Raw genomic sequence first — 17,607 nt, 5'->3', positions numbered from 1 at the left:
CCCTTGAGTAGTCAAGTTTGTAAAGGCCTGGTGAGCCCGTGTCACCCTTCGTCACTGATCAGGTGTCCCTTGCCTTTCCTGTACTCCATGCATTCTTCCTACTTGACCCAGGGCCCTCGGTTACTGTCCAGTCCCTAAGATGAGCCCCAGAGCCTCTTGCTGCTTTGTTTCAATACCACAGGAAACCAGTGTCAAGAACCACAGCCCTCCCTCCTGAACATCACAGCAAGGTGATCAGTTTAAAAGAACAGATTTCAAACACCAGCTTACAAAATAGGACTGGGCTTTGCTGAAGCCTCACTGGTGTTTTCCAAAATTACAAAAATAACATCAGTGTAGTGAGAGTTTGTCATAAAGGTTTTTCAGTTAAACGAACTGTCCTTTACTCTTTGATTATATCTTTCCTACTTTCATTGTGGGGGAGGGGCACCCAAGTGTCCTTTCTTTTATGAAACTGTGGTGATCGTAGCTGGTGGTTGAGATTCAGCCCATTTTTGTTTTGTTTTTACTTTGGCGAAATAAAAATAAACCATCTAAGGTATAAAGACAGTAACTAGTTTATCAAAGTTTCTCCTTTAAACACCCCAGGAATGAGATCTGTTCCAGTACAAAGAGGACACAGAAGGCCAAGAGTGACAGACTCAGCTCAGACACCACAGGTGAGGTGGTTTTTGGAGAACTGTGCCCTGGAAGGCAGTGAAAGGAGAAAGAAGTAGTTGCAGAAGAGGACCTGGCGTATACAGAAGATGAACTCTTTTGGATTTTATATTGAACCCCAATTGTAACTGCATCCCTCTCGTTTGCCTGACACAGTGACTCTCAAAACTGCACACTGGGATACACTGCCCTAGCATCATTTGGAAATAAAACTCCAATTTTATTCTGATAGCAATTAAATTTCCAATTACCTGGAAGGCAAACACAGTTATGCAAATTATAGATGCAGGCTGGCTAATCTTAGAACCCAAATGGTTATCACTCCAGAACTAGGCACCTTGCAGTCCCTTTCCTTTTTGAAGGCTGCATTGAAATTTGGTTTAACTGGACTTAGCGAGTTACAGGACTAAACTCCATTAATTCTCGGAATATAAAATGTTAGTTTAGTTTATCTGAAAATTGATCTTCTCCCAAGACTATCCCCCTTAATCTTTTCCTCCTCTGCTTCTTCATAAATGTATTATCTAATTCAGTCACTATATTATTTATTACCTATTATTATTTATTAATTCACTAACACTATAATATAATTCAGCAATGGAATTTTTGCTGTAATGCTTTTCAGTACATTTGCATACTGAATAAAACCATATTGATTCTTAAGGATTTTTATGCTCTAGAAATGCTGGCTGCAGACAAATTTGCAAACAAATTTTTATTTGGTTTCCGAAGACATTATTTTGACATGATTTCAACTGACGCCAACAAATCAAACCAAGTTCTGCAACAAATGCCTTCTTAATGGGTTTTGCACTATTTGTTTTAGTTGACACCATTTATTATAATTTAACAGCGTTTCCTTCCCAGAAAAGTCCAAAATCAATAAAAAATGGTGACATATGTTTGTATTTATTTGGAAATACAAATGCAACCAAAGGGCTCTGTCAGTGTACGATTAATAGAGTACAAGATGTTGTGGTTTGGGGGCATCTGATTGTCTGTCTTGTAATATGAATTTTGAAATAGCTTGGGATTCCTGCTCTTCAACTTTCAGGTTAGGATAGAAATTCACATTAACCATAAATCACCCTAGATATGTGGTTTTTCTATTTCAATTTGCTGCAATGTAGCTTCGTAAGTTCACAAGGGGAGGGAGAAGTGGGACCACATGTGCGATGAGAACAACAAGCTAGTAATAAAATACTAAGACAAAGAAATAAATGCATTTGAAATGTTATTACTGAGAGAGATGCTGAAGCTGACAGAGCTGTCTTTGCTTCCAACTGTCACGGTGCACATGCTGGCGATGGAAATCCCTAAGCCCCGAATTGGGCACAGAGGTTCAATATCAGGTTCTCCTCACAACAACCCTCTGGCCTTTGTAGATAAATTCTTCTTTTTATTGACAGGAGGGAGATATGATTAACAATTCCAAGGAGAAAAAAATACCCTGCTCTGGGCCTCACTGCCAACCCTTCCACAAACACATTTTCAGGACCTGCCTGTCCTCTGACCCAGGTTCAGTCCCTTGGTTCTCTCCTGCTGACCAGGTGCAAGTGAAATTCTATCATATAATTATAGCATCTCATGGTTAGAAGGATCTTAAAAGTCATCCAGCTCGACGGCTCCCAAAGGCTAGGCCAGGAACCAATGCCAGCCAGACCCTAAGGAAACTTCACAGGCCTGTAAAAAACAAGGGCAATGTGGTAGAAAGGTAATTTCATTAACGGATTTTGCTTCATTCTATTTTGGGGTATGAAGTGATGGTGTTCACAATGGTAGGGTTTTTTTCTTAGTGTCCTCCTTAGAGGGTGAACCTTCATTTCTCGTCTCAGATCTCCATGGGAAGAGAGCTCCACTGGAAGGATACTCCTGTCTCTCTCACCCCTCACCATAGGAGGAGTGCATTGTTTGATTCAGTAAGTTTCAAAGAAGGAAAAGAACATCTTCTACTTGCCCCCTTCCGAGTTTCTCACTTTCTGGAGCCATCCTGTCTACTGATGTTCACATTCTTGCCGAACAAGAAAGCAAGCAGTTCCTACAGAGAAGGTCTATAGCTGTAGAGCGGGGACAATGACTAGCTCGGTAAGCAGAGCAGGGGCAGAGTTACTAGCACACCCCCTTGTCTGCAGATATAAAGCCACAATCTCAATCCTGCTTTATCAGTGTCAGCCGGCAGTGGTCTTTTATCTTCCAGCGAACTCCTGTGCCTATATCTCAATTGAGAGCTAATAGCTAACACAGAACACTTATTATGAACAAGGCGCTGTTCACATGCGTTACACTTGGAGGTGCGTATTGCTATCCCATTTTAAAGATGAGGCAACTTATGAACAAAAAGTGTAAGGGATTTTCCTAAGGCAAGTGGCCCAGTCTTTCCTCGAACCCAGGCAGCCTGGCTCCAAATTCCAATGGGTTTCAGACTCAAGAAGAGAAGTGTTATCCGTTGCCAAAAAGTGTCATCCCCAAAACTTTATCAGGCCTCACTTGGTTAAAAAAAAAAAAAAAAAATTTAAAAGCTAGAAACCTATGTCAGTACTTTCAATTTTTTTAATCTTCCTTAACTAGTCATACAGATCCAGTACTCTACCAACAACTGACTTGGTCCAAGCATTCATGCACTTCAAGAAAGCCCTGTCCCTCTTTCCGCTCACTGTTCACCCTACATCTATGTACCTGGACCTATAATAATAGGAAACACTATCAAGGCTGCTCTTTTTGTTATGACAGTGTCAACTGATAGAAAATTCTTCGCACCTGGCTGGCGTGACTCAGTGATTGAGCTTTGACCCATGAACCAGGAGATCATGGTTGGATTCCCAGTCAGGGCACATGCCCCGGTTGTGGGCTTGATCCCCAGTAGGAGGGTGCAGGAGGCAGCCGATCAATGACTCTCTCATCATTGATGTTTCTATCTCTCTCTCCCTCTCCCTTCCTCTCTAAAAAAAAAAACAAAACAAAACAAAACAAAAAGAAAAAAAAGAAAATTCTTTCTTATACTGAGCTGAAATCTCCTAGATTTGTCATAAGTAACCATACAGAACAAATTTAATCCCTCATGGACAAGGCAGCCTCCCTAAAACATTTTTTTTTCTCCCCTAATTAAACATCTTAGGTTCCTCCTGCCATGGCTTGGAGTGCCTTCATCACACTAGTAATCTTCTGGAAGGACTCCAGTCTGATTAAATCTCTTTAAAGGATGGTTTCCAATAGGAATCTAATATTCCAGGTGAAATCTTGTCAGTGATGGTTAGAACAGTCCCATTTCCTTGCTAGTCTGGGATTGTACACTTCTATAAATATCTTCTCCCTCTCTCCTCCCCTAATTTAAATAAGTGATGTTTGTCAGTTACTGAATCATTGGGAAACACATGGCCCAGGCAAGTGGCTTATCTTAATTTGTATCTTGAAAACAAATGATCTTCCCGCTCACATGTGATAGGAAAGTCACAGAGGTCACTTACATGAACACATATGACTGATACGACCTGGTATTTAGCTCCTGACCCAGGTCTGCCACCAGTCCCTACATTTTCCCATGGTACTGATATTTGATGCTGGCCTGATCTGACAATTGGTCTTGTCATGCCCTTTGGTTTCCCTGGAAAGGGATCTTGTTGAATGCCAGGGGAGCTTGACAGTGCCCTCAGGCCTAACTGTCACAAACATTTTCCTATTCAGTTTGCTTATTTGGTGTGTGCCTTTGGCTGAATCTATAAAATACCAGAGCATCCAGCTTATTCTGTCAATAAATCAGACAATTCAAAAGGTAAAGATTATTCAAATCAACTGTTTATCAACATGTGGAAAAACATAGTAGTCCAAGTATAAAATATTTAAAAATGATGTTAAGATACATTTATATATGACAGATCTTTAAGGAATTGGGAAGTAGTTAAGATTATTAAGGATTGTTTCTAAACTTTTAAAGTTGATGTCATGAAAAGCAAACATATCCATCTTCCCACAAAATTTCTCTTACTGCCACAGTTGAAGGTGGAATCTTGGGCTATAGGGAATACTGACATGACCCAATCCGGCAGTTCTTAAATTCTTATAAAAATATAAACATAACAAAGGAACAAAATAATTTCAAGAAAGGATATCAAAGTTCAGAATTCATAAACTAGTTATATCATTGAGTGCCTCTGAGACACCTTTTTTAAAAATCCAAATTTTTCATTAATCTCAAAGTATTTTCTGATTATTAATCCATAAATTCACATCATACTATAAGGAAATAGGGTAATATTATTTTAAATATAACAGCCCAGAGATTATATAGCTTGTCTAGATATAACAAATATGACATTTAGAAACTGAAACACATGGAAAAAATTCTCAGTCCTGTTTTTTATCAATTTATAAAGACCATATGGCCTCGGTTGCCTCAAAAACAAATCAGCCATTTTTTAGGTTTAAGTATTTGGCTCTTTTCTAACCAGTTTATAAATGAAACCATAAGCCACATAAAATCCTTTTAACAATGTTGTTAAGGATAAGGCGACAGAAGCCTGAGCTTTAACTACAATGATCACTTGTTTTAAATAAATTTACTTTACCTAGGTTTTAATTTAGATAACTGATAAAGACAGTCACTTCATTTCCTTTTGGAAGTATTAAGAATGTAACATAAGGAGTTTTCATGGTGGGGTACCTTGTGTTAAAACACTGTACTTAGTGGTGAGATAAAGCATCACACCTATAATTTCTAGATACTGTTTAAACCCATAGGAAGGGTGAACATGTATGCTCAGGAAGTCAGCCAGGCTTAGGATAAATCCTGTTCCCGAAGAAAGGTGAAAGGAACAGTGCACCTCTGGCAGAAGAGACACCCCAAACAAAAACACCTCCCCCACAAAATAATCATGCCATCAGTGCCATGTAAGAACTGTCCCCTTGACACCTAGCTCTCTCAATATTTGTAACATATTCCATCTGGCAAGGGGAGATGGGATGCACATGGGAACGCATCTCCAGCGTTCTCATGTGAGGCCGCAGGAAGACAGGGCTTGTTTCCCAGTCAACGTTGGTGGAACACATCAGTTTGGTCAAGCACCAGACACTGATAGAATGTTGAGATTAAAGAAATGTGCTGTCCCACTGCCTTTCCTGTACTGAATATGAGTTCCATTCCTACACAGAAGGCTTAGTTTAAAGCCTGAAGAAAAAAATGGTTGAAGACAATTGGGGAGGAGAGAATAAAAATGACAGCGATAGAAAGATGCTTAATCAAACTGAGTTAAAAAAATATTTTAAGAGTAATTATTTTACTCTTCTATTTATTTAGTTTTAAAAAGATATCTTTATTGATTTCGGAAAGAGGAAGGGAGAGGGAGAGAGAGACAGAAACATCAATGATGAGAGTCATTGATCAGCTGCCTCTTACTGGGGATCGAGCCCACAACCCGGGCCTGTGCCCTGACCGGGAATTGAACCTGGGTCTCCTGGATCCTAGGTTGATGCTCAACTGCTGAGCCACGCCCGGCTGGGCTTATTTACTCTTTTAACTTGCTTATCATTTTAATGGCTGAGCTTGTTTTGAAAATTATACCTTTGGTTCTGTTCCAAATTAATGCCATTTATTATATTCTGCAGCTATTCTTCATGTTTACCAGTCATGTGTACCAGTCAATAGGCCCTTTTGATTTCAGTACAAGCTATATGGAATCCAGGTTTGGAATTACCAAAAAGTTCTCCCTTTCCCACCTGGAAACCATTTACCTACCTACAGGAAGGACTGAAACCCAGTGAGGTCAGTTGTCTCATCACAAGACGCTAAGAAAGACAACTTTGGCTTAAGGCCCTTCCCACTCCCACTGCCAGGGCTCTATTTTTCACTCTATTATCTTTTGCCCCCTGCATTCCTTGATCCTATGTTTCATCCAGGTTGCTAGGGGGCCTTCCCTTCCCTTCTAACCTAATAGGCTCAGTAACCGTTTTCTCTTGAGTGTTTCCTTCCCTCAGGGTCTTGCTCTCTGATTTTCAAGATGAAGACAAAATATCCTGTAAAATAATCCCCTAGTAAGGGGAATTTACCATAGTTGTTAGGAGTTCCAGCTCCAGAGTTGGAACTTGCCATGCAGTGACTGAAAGATTTGTGGGCACACTCCTTAACCACTCTGAGCCTTGGCTTTCACATGTCTAAATGCGGATAATAATGCTTCCACAACACTGTTATTGGGAGGAGTAACTATAGAAAAGGGAGAAAGTGCCTAAGTCTCGGATTTTTGGCTTGAGTATCTGAGTTAGAGAGGAAGGTGATGAGTTTTGAGGATATATGGTTTCTGGTGCCTATGAGTCACCAAGGTAATGCTGCCCCCGTGTCAACTGAAAATATTGGTTTGGAGCTCAAAATAGAAAGGTCAGAGCTGGAGACACTGACACAAAAGCCATCATACTACACTGATACTGCAGAGTGGATGGGATTGCCCAGGGGAAAGGTGTGAAGCGAAAAGTGCAGAGAGTTATGGTCAGGGCTCTGAAGAACAGCAACGATTAAGAGATGATCCGAGGAAGACTGAGGACTGACCACAGAGAACAATAACCAGTAAGGGTGTGGCGTCAGTAGCCAAGGGAGGAGAGAATTTTGAAAATAATTTAGCCAACAGTGTCAAATACCACAGAGGTGTCAGCTGAGACAAGAAAAAAGATCAGCTTACTAAGCTTGACAGGTAGGGGTCGGTGGCTTTGGCCAGCGCTGTTCTAGTGGACTGGTGGGGAAAGAAGCACAACTCTTAGATACACACTTGGCAAAACTGTTAAAGTTATTTGAATGCATATAGAAAGTGGTTTCTCTGTAGACTGCTAGAGTGTGTTTCCACTAGAAGTGATTGACAAGTGCTGAGGAGACAGCCCCTGAGATGAGAGCCCAACTATCTGGACTGGCTACCTCCACAGAGAACATTTAGGAAGGGAGCTTTGTTTGAGCAGGTTAAGCAACATCTAATGACTCTGCAAACGTTTCCTCTTACTATGCAAAAGGAGAAGCTGGTTGGTGTACAGTGTGGTTAATAATGAATTGAAACTTTACGTCTGTGGCTGCAGACACTGATTATAATATAGGATAGGATTAAATGATTATGCTTGTTTTAACCAAGATTTTAGCCCACCCAAAATAGTGAGGTCCATTATGTAAACTACAGGCTGTTAATTTGGCATAGAGCAAGTAAAAAGTACCTTTCCTTTAATTCAGTTGAATCTATTAAATAAATAGGGCTGTGGGCAACACAGCTGAATCTTATAGCCTGGAGCTCCTTTCTTTTTTTTTTCTTTTTTTTTTAAAAAATAGATCTTTATTGATTTCAGAGAGAGGAAAGGAGAGGGAAAGAGAGAGACAGAAACATCAATGATGAGAGAGTCGTTGATCGGCTGCCTCCTGCACGCCCCCGACTGGGGATTGAGCCCGAAGCCCGGGCCTGTGCCCTGACCGGGAATCGAACCCTGATCGCCTGGATCCTAGGTCGACGCTCAACCGCTGAGCCACCCGGCCGGGCTGGAGCTCCTTTCTATAAGCATTTCTTGAACGAATTATACATGAAGCTAGGCTAAGTTTGTTGAAATGAAAAAGCCATGTCTTGTAAAGAGAGCTGAAAGAACTGGAGATATTTAGTCTAGAGTTGAGCCAACTCAAAGGAACATGAGCACTCTTTTAAGCATGTGACTCATGAAGAAAGCACAAGAAAGTCATGACCCAAAAGCCATTCTAGGACCTATTAGTGGACTCTACATAGCTACAGATTTGCACTCAACAAAGAAAAGTTCCCATTAATAATAGCTGTCCACAGGTAGATTAGGCCACCTCATGGATTGGGAAGTTCCTCACCACTGGAAGTATCCAAGCCAACGTTAAATTGTCATTTGTCCCAGATGCAATAAAAACAATATAGCTGGATCAGTTCAAATTATATTCAGTTGTATGTAACAGAAAGAAAGCAAAAAAACTCAGAAAATAAAACCATGGCTTGAAAACTGTAGAGGTATATTTCCCTTTCATGTGAAAAAGGTTTGGAGATAGGCATTCCAAAGCTGCAGGGTAACTCCCTGGTGTCATCACAGACCCAGGTTCCTACCTTTCCACTATATCATCCTATCACTTATCTTCTACCCTCAAGAATTCCTCGTGGGCCCTTGGAGATCCAACTATCATGTCCTCAGTGCAGGACCTGAAGAAGGGGAAAATGCAGAAAAATAAAAAAGGGACCCTCTTAAATGTGCCAAATCCCATTTAGAAGCCTCACTATTATGTTCCACATGAAGCCTTTTCTTCCATATCACTCCCTTGAAGTTAGTTTCATGGCCTTGGCTAGCTGCAAGAGAGGCAGGAAAATGGAATCTTTTATTATGGATAGAAAAGTATCCATCTGAAAACCAGCATTCTGTACTTAAGAAGAAAAAGATGTTGGAGTAGGCAACAGACATCTGTGACACAAGAGCCATCTGGTAAATTTGAGTTGAATAAAACTTAAGGTTCTTTCCAACACTTAGATTGTGTGCACTCATAATAGAATTGTGTGAAGAGAGATGCTTTAAACATACTCGTAATCTGGAAGGTAAGACTGTCCTTATATGTACCCCATCATCTGTCTAACCAGTTCTCTGCATATAATCCCCTATGTTTTAACCACTTAAGAGGGGTTTTCTTTTTTCTCCTTGGACCTGGATTAATGTGGGGCCTGAAACTCTTAATCTCATTGATTAAAATCGTCTCTTTTGAGAATCCCCGAGGGAGTAAAATATAAAACAAAGAGGTTTCAGTGAAAATAATTGGGCAAGAAGAGATGCAGAGAGCACAGAGGCATTTTCCTCAGTAAAGGATGAAAGCCAGGAGAGCTTTCAAGGCAGCTATGAGAATAACTATTCATTCAAATGCCCAATATTTCTCGAGCACGCGCTATGTGCCAGGCACTGTTAGATGGTAGAGATAGAGTGGTGAACAAAACAGGCATATGGTTTCTGGCCCCATTGAGCTTATAGTTAATAGAAGAATGAGAGATTTTCAAAAGTGTAAGAAGCTTAGGAAATTAGAGTTGAGGTTGTAGACATTAGTCCAGAAGCAAACTTCAATAACCTGATAATTTGGCCTTTGCTTTGATTCATGAAAGAAATTGGGAGCATAAGGGCTATTCAGAAGTGTCAAAGGGACACTGACCTTGAATCTATTCCTCCCTCTTTGTGCCTTCCTTTGTGATTTTTTAAACACAGTGTTCTGTGTACTCAAAACTTTCCAGTCCTGCTTTCCATAATCCTTCCCTTGTCTTGTACTAGGTTATGCAGCATTGTGTCAACCCATTGTAAATATTGCTGCATTTGCAAGTATAATAACAAATTCCATGCAACTGTGCCTTTCCATATTGTCTGACAAGAGGCCATTATTGTTTTAAATTTGTACTTACATACAGTAATATTTGCATTTTGCATTTAATCATTGTCACATTTTAGTGACGAGAAGTGGACATGGGGACAATTGGTATTATGTATTTTGACCTGAAATAGTACCCATAGCTAGGATGTTGCCTGGACCCATATAGCCTTCAGTGATTCATAACTCAGTGATCTTAACGTGTCTTTTGGCCTTCCAGACAGTTTAGTAATCATTGTTTTCTTAAAATATAAAATATAAAAACACTTCATTCAAGCAAAGGAAAGCAAGCACTATATTTAAAGGAAGTCTCCATTGTATATGGCTTTCACAATCGCCTCCCAGTAGCCTATTCAAAGTATATTGACTCCTCCAATTTATGCCCTTTGTTTATCTTCCTCAGGAATAATGCAGTTTGGACTTGACTGTCAGTGTTGCTTATTACATTCTCCTGATCTTTCTCAAGAGTTTGTCATCTTTCTCCAGGTGAATTGTAAGCCATTGAAAGACAGGACCGGGTCTTTTAATTCATTTTTGGTCAATGACACCATATCCCTTCTTCCTTTCCATTGCTTCTTGTTTCTCTTTTGATAAACTTGGTATTTTACCTAATCCCTCCACAACACCCCAGCCTTCTACTCCTAGGCTCTGCCAACAACTAACCTTGTGAACTTGGTCAAGTTGCTTACCTCTCACAACCTACTTTCCCATCCCTAGAATGGATCTGATACCCACCTCTTCATGTTGCAATTAGAATTAAAAAGAGAATAACCCCTTAACAATAGCACCTGGTACAGAGCCTACCACATAGAAGGGGTTCGGTTAGTCCATATATCCTCTCCCTGACCCATACACCACCAAAAGAAACTTATCTGTTCTGAGACCCACACCCTCAGAGTCCTATTCTCTGTTAATGTAGCCATTCTAGTGAGTTAGTGCATTACCCCTGCTACATAACGTATTAATATTTTTAAATGAAGTTCTCTCCACAGGAAAGTCTTAATTCTCAATTGAACTGACATGTGAGCACACTAACTAGCTCTCTTCCTGGGACCTTCTACCATTTTTTCCTGCTGCATACATATTCATCTTAGCACTTAGTGCAATATGAAGTGAATTACTTTGTTCCTTTGCTTGTTTATTGTCTCTCTTCCAATAGGCTCAAGGGCAGATCATGTGTGCTTTAATCACCGATGAATTCCCAGAACCCAGCAAACTACCTAGCACAGAGCAGACAATTAATTTTGGGGGGTTAGATTCATGGATGGATGGATGGATGGATGGATGGGCTTAGTGGAAAAATTAATTGAATAAGTGAAACATTATGGTAGAAATTTCAGGCTCACTGGAAAGATGGTAAAAATAATATTTTGGGGCAGACAGGTTACTTGTCACTTCAAACTGTATGGAGATAGACTTCCTTAAAGAGGAAGGGTTAAGAAAACGGTTCACTGAATGGAGTAAACAGATTTGTACAGATGGCAAACAAGAGACATGTTCAGAATTTGCAAAGAGGATGTGTCTAAAGGCATGGAAACTCCTAAACCATAATGTTTATCATCAAATGCTTTTCAGATAAGGACATCAGAAGAGGCCTGACATAAAAGTCATTCTCATGTTTCCTTTGTCTCCCCTGCCCAGAATTTAGCATCAACGCCCAGCTGCTCGGACCCCCAAATTCTAGCAAGAGTCCTTAGCTTCCGAAGTGAAAAATTCATCACCAACAAACAAACTGTCACGGCTGAGGAATCAGAAAACAAGTTAGGTTTTTGAGCTGTCAGGTTGAAAAGGATTTGTAAGCCCCTTTCCACCTACCCTATGCTATGAAGACAGATTTCCAGAGGTTTGAGAGAGATTTGTGCTGTGGCTGCGAGGTTTACAAAATGCCACCATCCGAGGAGTCTGAATTATTCCTCCCCTGTATTTCATTTGTAATGTACCTTTGCCAGCGCAAAGAGTATTAAAAGGACATTTGAACAGTAATAAGGCCCTTAACACTTATGAGCAGCTATTTCTCTTGCAATGCAGTTGTGCCGCAGGAAAAAACCAGTAACAAACTGGGTTAACCCCCTATCTGCCAAAAACTAGCGCCACCCGGTTTGTAGTAAGGAATCGGTGCCCTGAGAGATTTATTCCTGAGAGGCACAAAACACTTTTCATCTGCTCCGCCTCTCCCCTACTCCCCTAAATCCTCACTGCGAGGGAGAAGTAATTCACTGAACAACCCCTCAAATTGGAGAAACCATGACATTTAGGGGGACATTCCTATGATTCAAAATATTTGGGTGGGTCCGTTCACAAATTACAAAATAATTCAATTGCATAATATTTTGCCTGAAGTGTGTGTGTGTGTGTGTGTGTGTGTTTGAGGAAGGGGCAATAGAGCATAGTAGTTAAATACTCAGAAACCTAAGCATACACGTTCTTTTTTACAGGCAAAAGGAAAGAAACCATTATTTGTACAGTTGATCCTGGAAAATATATGGAGTTTGTATGATGCTGTCTTTTAAATGCCATCTTTTAAAGGTTAAGAACACAGAGTCTGGAGTCAGGAAGAGTCCATTTCAATCCCAGCTCCGTGTATTAGCTGCGGGATCTCTGTCAAGTCAGAGTCTCTCTCAAATCTGGAGGTGGGCGAGAGATTAACCAAAGAATTTATATGCTTATATGCATAACCCACGGATAGACAATAGTGTGGGGAAGGCCTGGGGAGGGGGTGGGGGGAGGCTGGAGGGGGTCAATGAGGGGGGGAAAGGGGGGGACAGCTGTAAAACTTTCAACAATAAAGATAAAATTTTTTAAAAAGATAAAATAAAATAGAGATATACCAATACCTACTTAATAGATTTTTTTTGGTCAAGGTTTTAAAAGATCACTGCTAAAAGTATATAGCATAATCTCGGTGTGTTCTAAGTGAGTCGTAAACGTTAGATAAGTTACCACTAACCTTACCAAGTACTTCTAAGCAGTTACTTAGGAGAGACCATCTTTGAATGGTGATTCCTAGACTACTTGCTTTAACATCCTGCCTTAAGTAGAGCCTTCTAAGTGGTACACAATATTTACTATAAATGAGTATTTCTAAAGCGCTGGGCGTTTGGTCTTGTTCACATTGTTTTTCATTTACTTTCTTTACAAATCGTATGATAGAAAACTTCATTCAACCAACAATCTTAGCATCAGCACAAATGCCACTTAACAAGATTTTAGCATATTTTTCAAAGTACTTATAGGCATTTAAACAACAGAACCCACATTCTTTTCATAGTTTCTTGCTCAAATGCAAATAAGAACCATATCGAAAGGGGTCTGCAGGCTGCAGGTGAAAACTTGACATTCAGCCAAGACTTAATTCAGAGTCAATAAAATAATACTCCGATGCCTAGGTAGGTGTGTAAATTTTCTCCACATGATAAATAAACAGGCTGTGATTTCTATCAAATCAATCTCGGCTTGAGTCAGTCCCTCTCTAATCAATAAATCTGGATGTGCTCTGAGATATGAAGCCAATGTATGCAGTGTTATATTCACTTTAAACTCCTTCATCAGAAGTACCTGGCGATTTTGCTATTATTGCCATAAATTCCAAATATCAGCTTTATTTCTCTTGCTTTTAACTACCACTTTAAAGGGACAATGAGTTTCTGGGTCCCCCAAAAGCTCATACTTGGATCTTGTTAGAAATCCACATAGGTTCTCCCACCCAATCAGTGCAGCAGCTACAATGCCATTGGAACTGCCCCGGGAAGCAGAGCTGGGTAGGAGGCAGTGTTAGCAAAAACTGTGGTGTTTGAAAGTTATTGCTGGGGTATTTGCAGTGTTTATTAGGAATTCTAAAAAGTTGGAGGCTATGGGGAAATGTGCAAATCATAGGAAAGGGATCCACCGTTTTCTGGACAAGATTATAGGCCTTCCACTGCTTCCCTTAACAATATTCCTTTCATTGTATGTTTCTATACAACAGAGCTGGCCTATCGAAAGCCTTCAGGTCCTGGCAGTGCAATAAGTTTATGCAACATCCTCACAATTTTAAGATTTCTGAAAGATCTCAGCCTGCCCATTGCTTCTCTGTGCTCCCAACAGACGTAGTCAATCCTCTTTGACTCCTGGGCTTGCTTATGTTTAGTTACGGCTCCTGACACCCTTGAGGAGAGCCTGTGGGATACTGTGAAGGTCAATTCCTGCCATCACTCTACATCATCGCCACAAAGCTATGTGTGATGAGGGATGGGGTCTATTCCGAGCTGACTCAACTCAAAAGGGGTTGGCATTCATTCTGAATTAAGTGTTTATTCAATTGATAACAGTTGAAATTTAAAAAAAATTTTTTTAACTATGTTTGTATTGGTTTCAGAGAGAGGAAGGGAGAGGGAGAGAGAGAAACATCAATGATGAGAGTCATTGATCGGCTGCCTCCTGCACGCCCCCTACTGGGCACTGAGCCCGCAACCCGGGCCTGTGCCCTGACCGGGAACTGAACTGAGACCTCTTGGTTCATGAGTTGATGCTCAACCACTGAGCCACACCAGCCAGGCAACAGTTACGTTTTTAACTGTTTATCAAGACACCTAGCTCAGGGGTTCTTATCCTGGGGTCAATGAGTAAAATTCAGAAGGTCTGTGAATTTGGATGAGAGAAAATAACTATTTTCACTAACCTCTAGCTATAATTTAGCATTTCCTTCAACTATTAATGTATAAATCACAGTTAACATTAGCAGTAACTGTGAGTCTGTCACTAATAAAAAAGATCACAGATATTTTCATATCACATTACAGGTGTTGTAGGTATCTCAAAATATCATTTATGCTCATTGCTACTTCAAAATTATGATAGTTATTACACCCACCAGCAGATCTTATTATTTGGCAAACTATGCCTGCTGCCTGTAAATAAAAATTTCATTGGAAGACAGCCATGCTAATTCATTTATGTATTGTCTGTGGCTGTTTTTCTGCTACAAATGGCAGAATTGAGTAGTTTCAGCAGACTATATGGCCCACAAAGCCTGAAATGTTTATTATCCAGCCCTTAATAGAAAAATAATACCAACCCCTGATTTAATATGTTCATAGGAAGGCACGTATACTATTACTATATTACAACTTTCAAATCATTATACTAACTCTATTTCAAAATAATTGGTCTCCTTTTTAATTTGATGGCTTTCATTTTGTTCATTTGAAAACATTATTCTGAGAAAATTCCACAAGCTTTCCCAGACTGACAAGCTTTTACCATGGACAAAATAAGCTTTCTAGGAACCTCTGGCTAGCTTGAGAGTGGGTCTCAGGTCCTCTTAGTACGCATGCAGACTCAGTTTGTGGGTTCCTTTTCACCCTCAACAAATAGATTTAACTATTTAACTGTGGACTTTTTCTGCTCTTCATTTCACTTGACTTCTTTATTATCCTAACCTCATTTTATTGTATGTCATTTCATGAAGTCATTCATTCATTCAACAAGTTATTTATTGAATACCTATTATGCACCAGGCACTGAGGACCCAGCAGTAAACAAAGCCGGTCAGAATCCCTTGCCCTCACAGAGCTTAAATTATAGCTGAGAGAGATATGCCATAAGATAAGTAAAACAGGAGTATGTACGAGGATGACAAGTGCTAGAGATAAAAATAAAGTCGAGGCCTGGCCAGCGCGGCTCAGTTGGAGCATGTGCAGGGAGCTGGGGCACGTGCACAAGGCAGTCGATCGATTTTTCACTCTCACGTCGATGTTTCTCTCTCTGTCCCCCTCTCCCTTCCTCTCTCTCTCTAAAAATCAAATTTTAAAAATTTAAATAAATAAATAGATAGATAGATAGATAGATAGATAGATAGATAGATAGATAGATAGATAGATAGATAGATAGATAAATAAATAAAGCAAGCAGAGAAGGTGGATTCACTTTTAAGTGAAAGACCAGGGAAGGCCTCACCGAGAAGGCAGCGCTGGAGCAAAGACCCGAACAGGGTGAGGGAGGGAGTTATGCTGGGACCTGGGGACAGAGAAAACAGTGCAAAGACCCCAAGGCAAGGCTGAGCGTGGCTTCTTACAGCAAGGAGGCCAAGGTGACCAGAACAGAGTAAGTCAGATAGGGGGTGGTAGGAGATCAGAGCAAGAGGTAAGGAAGCCAGAGATCCTCAACCCTCCCTCAGAATCACCGGGGGAATTTTTTAAAAACTGCAGATACCTGAGCCAAATCACTATTATTCCTTCTGGAGATAGAGCTTTAATTTATTTGAAGGCAGAGCCCAGGCAGTTTTGTTTGTTTAAAATTTTCCCACCGGGGTAGGGCCATAGGCTATTGTACAGACACTCATTTTTGCTTTCAGTGAAATGAGGAGCCATTGGAAGGAGCTGACAATAAAGTGATGTGATTTGACTTCGGTTTTAACAGGATCACTCAGGCTTCTCTGGGTGAGAGGGTTAAGGGTGGCATCAGGAAGCCTAGTTAATAGGCTATGACAATAATCCAAATATGCTGTAGTGATTGCAGTAAGGGTGGTAAAAAGGAGTTAGATTTGAATTATATTTTGAAGGATAAACTATTGAGATGGCTTTTAGACTGAGGGGGAAGGGGATGGGACAAAGGAGTCACAGATCATACCACGGATTTGGGCCTAAACTGGAAGAATAAATGGCCATTCATTGAAACAGTTCAGACAACGGGAGGGTCAGGTTGTGAGGAAAAACTCAGAAGTTCAGTTTTCTACACATTAAGTTTCAAATTCCTAATAGATATACAAGAATAGATACAACGAGGTGGTTGGATATATAAATCTGGAGTTTAGAAGAGAAATCTGGGTTATAGATATAAATTTGGGGTTAAACACCATGTACGTGGCACTTAAAGCCACAAGACAGGGTGACACCACTGAGGGAATGACTGTGGACAGAAGTGAGAAGCAACCTAGAATCCTGATGTTAAGAAGTTGGGGAGGTAAGAAAGAATCAGCAGAAGGAAACTGGAACAGCCAGAGAGATAGGAAAATAAAACCAGGTGTGATGTCTGGAAGCAAAGGGAGTTGTCTGCTTTACCAAACAGTGGTAAAGGTCAAACGAAATGAGAACTGAGAGTTGACCTTTGCATTAGCGATGAGGTCATTGGTGACCTTCACAAGAGCCGTTCCAGTGAAGGGGTAAGGACAGGGGTCTGACTAGAGTGGGATCAAGAAAGAATGAAAGGAAAACAAATGCAGACAGTAAGTAGAGACAATTTTTTGAGGATTTTTTTTTTTTTTTTTGCTGTAGGGGGACAGAGAAATTGACTTTTTAAATAATACAAATAATTACAGTATGTTTGAAGGCTGATGAGAATAATTCAGTAAGGAGGAAAAATTGTTGATGCAAGAGAGAGGGGGAAGAATTACTGAAGCAATTCAATATGTTTGAGGAAAAGTCAAACCACCTTGGTTTAAATCCTGGCTCCTCCCCTTTCTGAGTTCTGAGACTGAGCAAATTGCCTTCTCTGTGTCTCAATTTCTTCATAGGAAATGGAAATATAATAGTACCTATCTCAGAGGTTGTTTGGAGTTATATTAGATATTATGTAAAGCACTTATTGATTGGTACATAGTAGGGACTCAAAAC

This window comes from Miniopterus natalensis, chromosome X, assembly GCF_054644295.1.
Source record: "Miniopterus natalensis isolate mMinNat1 chromosome X, mMinNat1.hap1, whole genome shotgun sequence".
NCBI lineage: Eukaryota > Metazoa > Chordata > Mammalia > Chiroptera > Miniopteridae > Miniopterus > Miniopterus natalensis.
The sequence above is the reverse complement of the archived record's forward strand: the minus strand, read 5'-3'. Positions refer to the sequence as shown.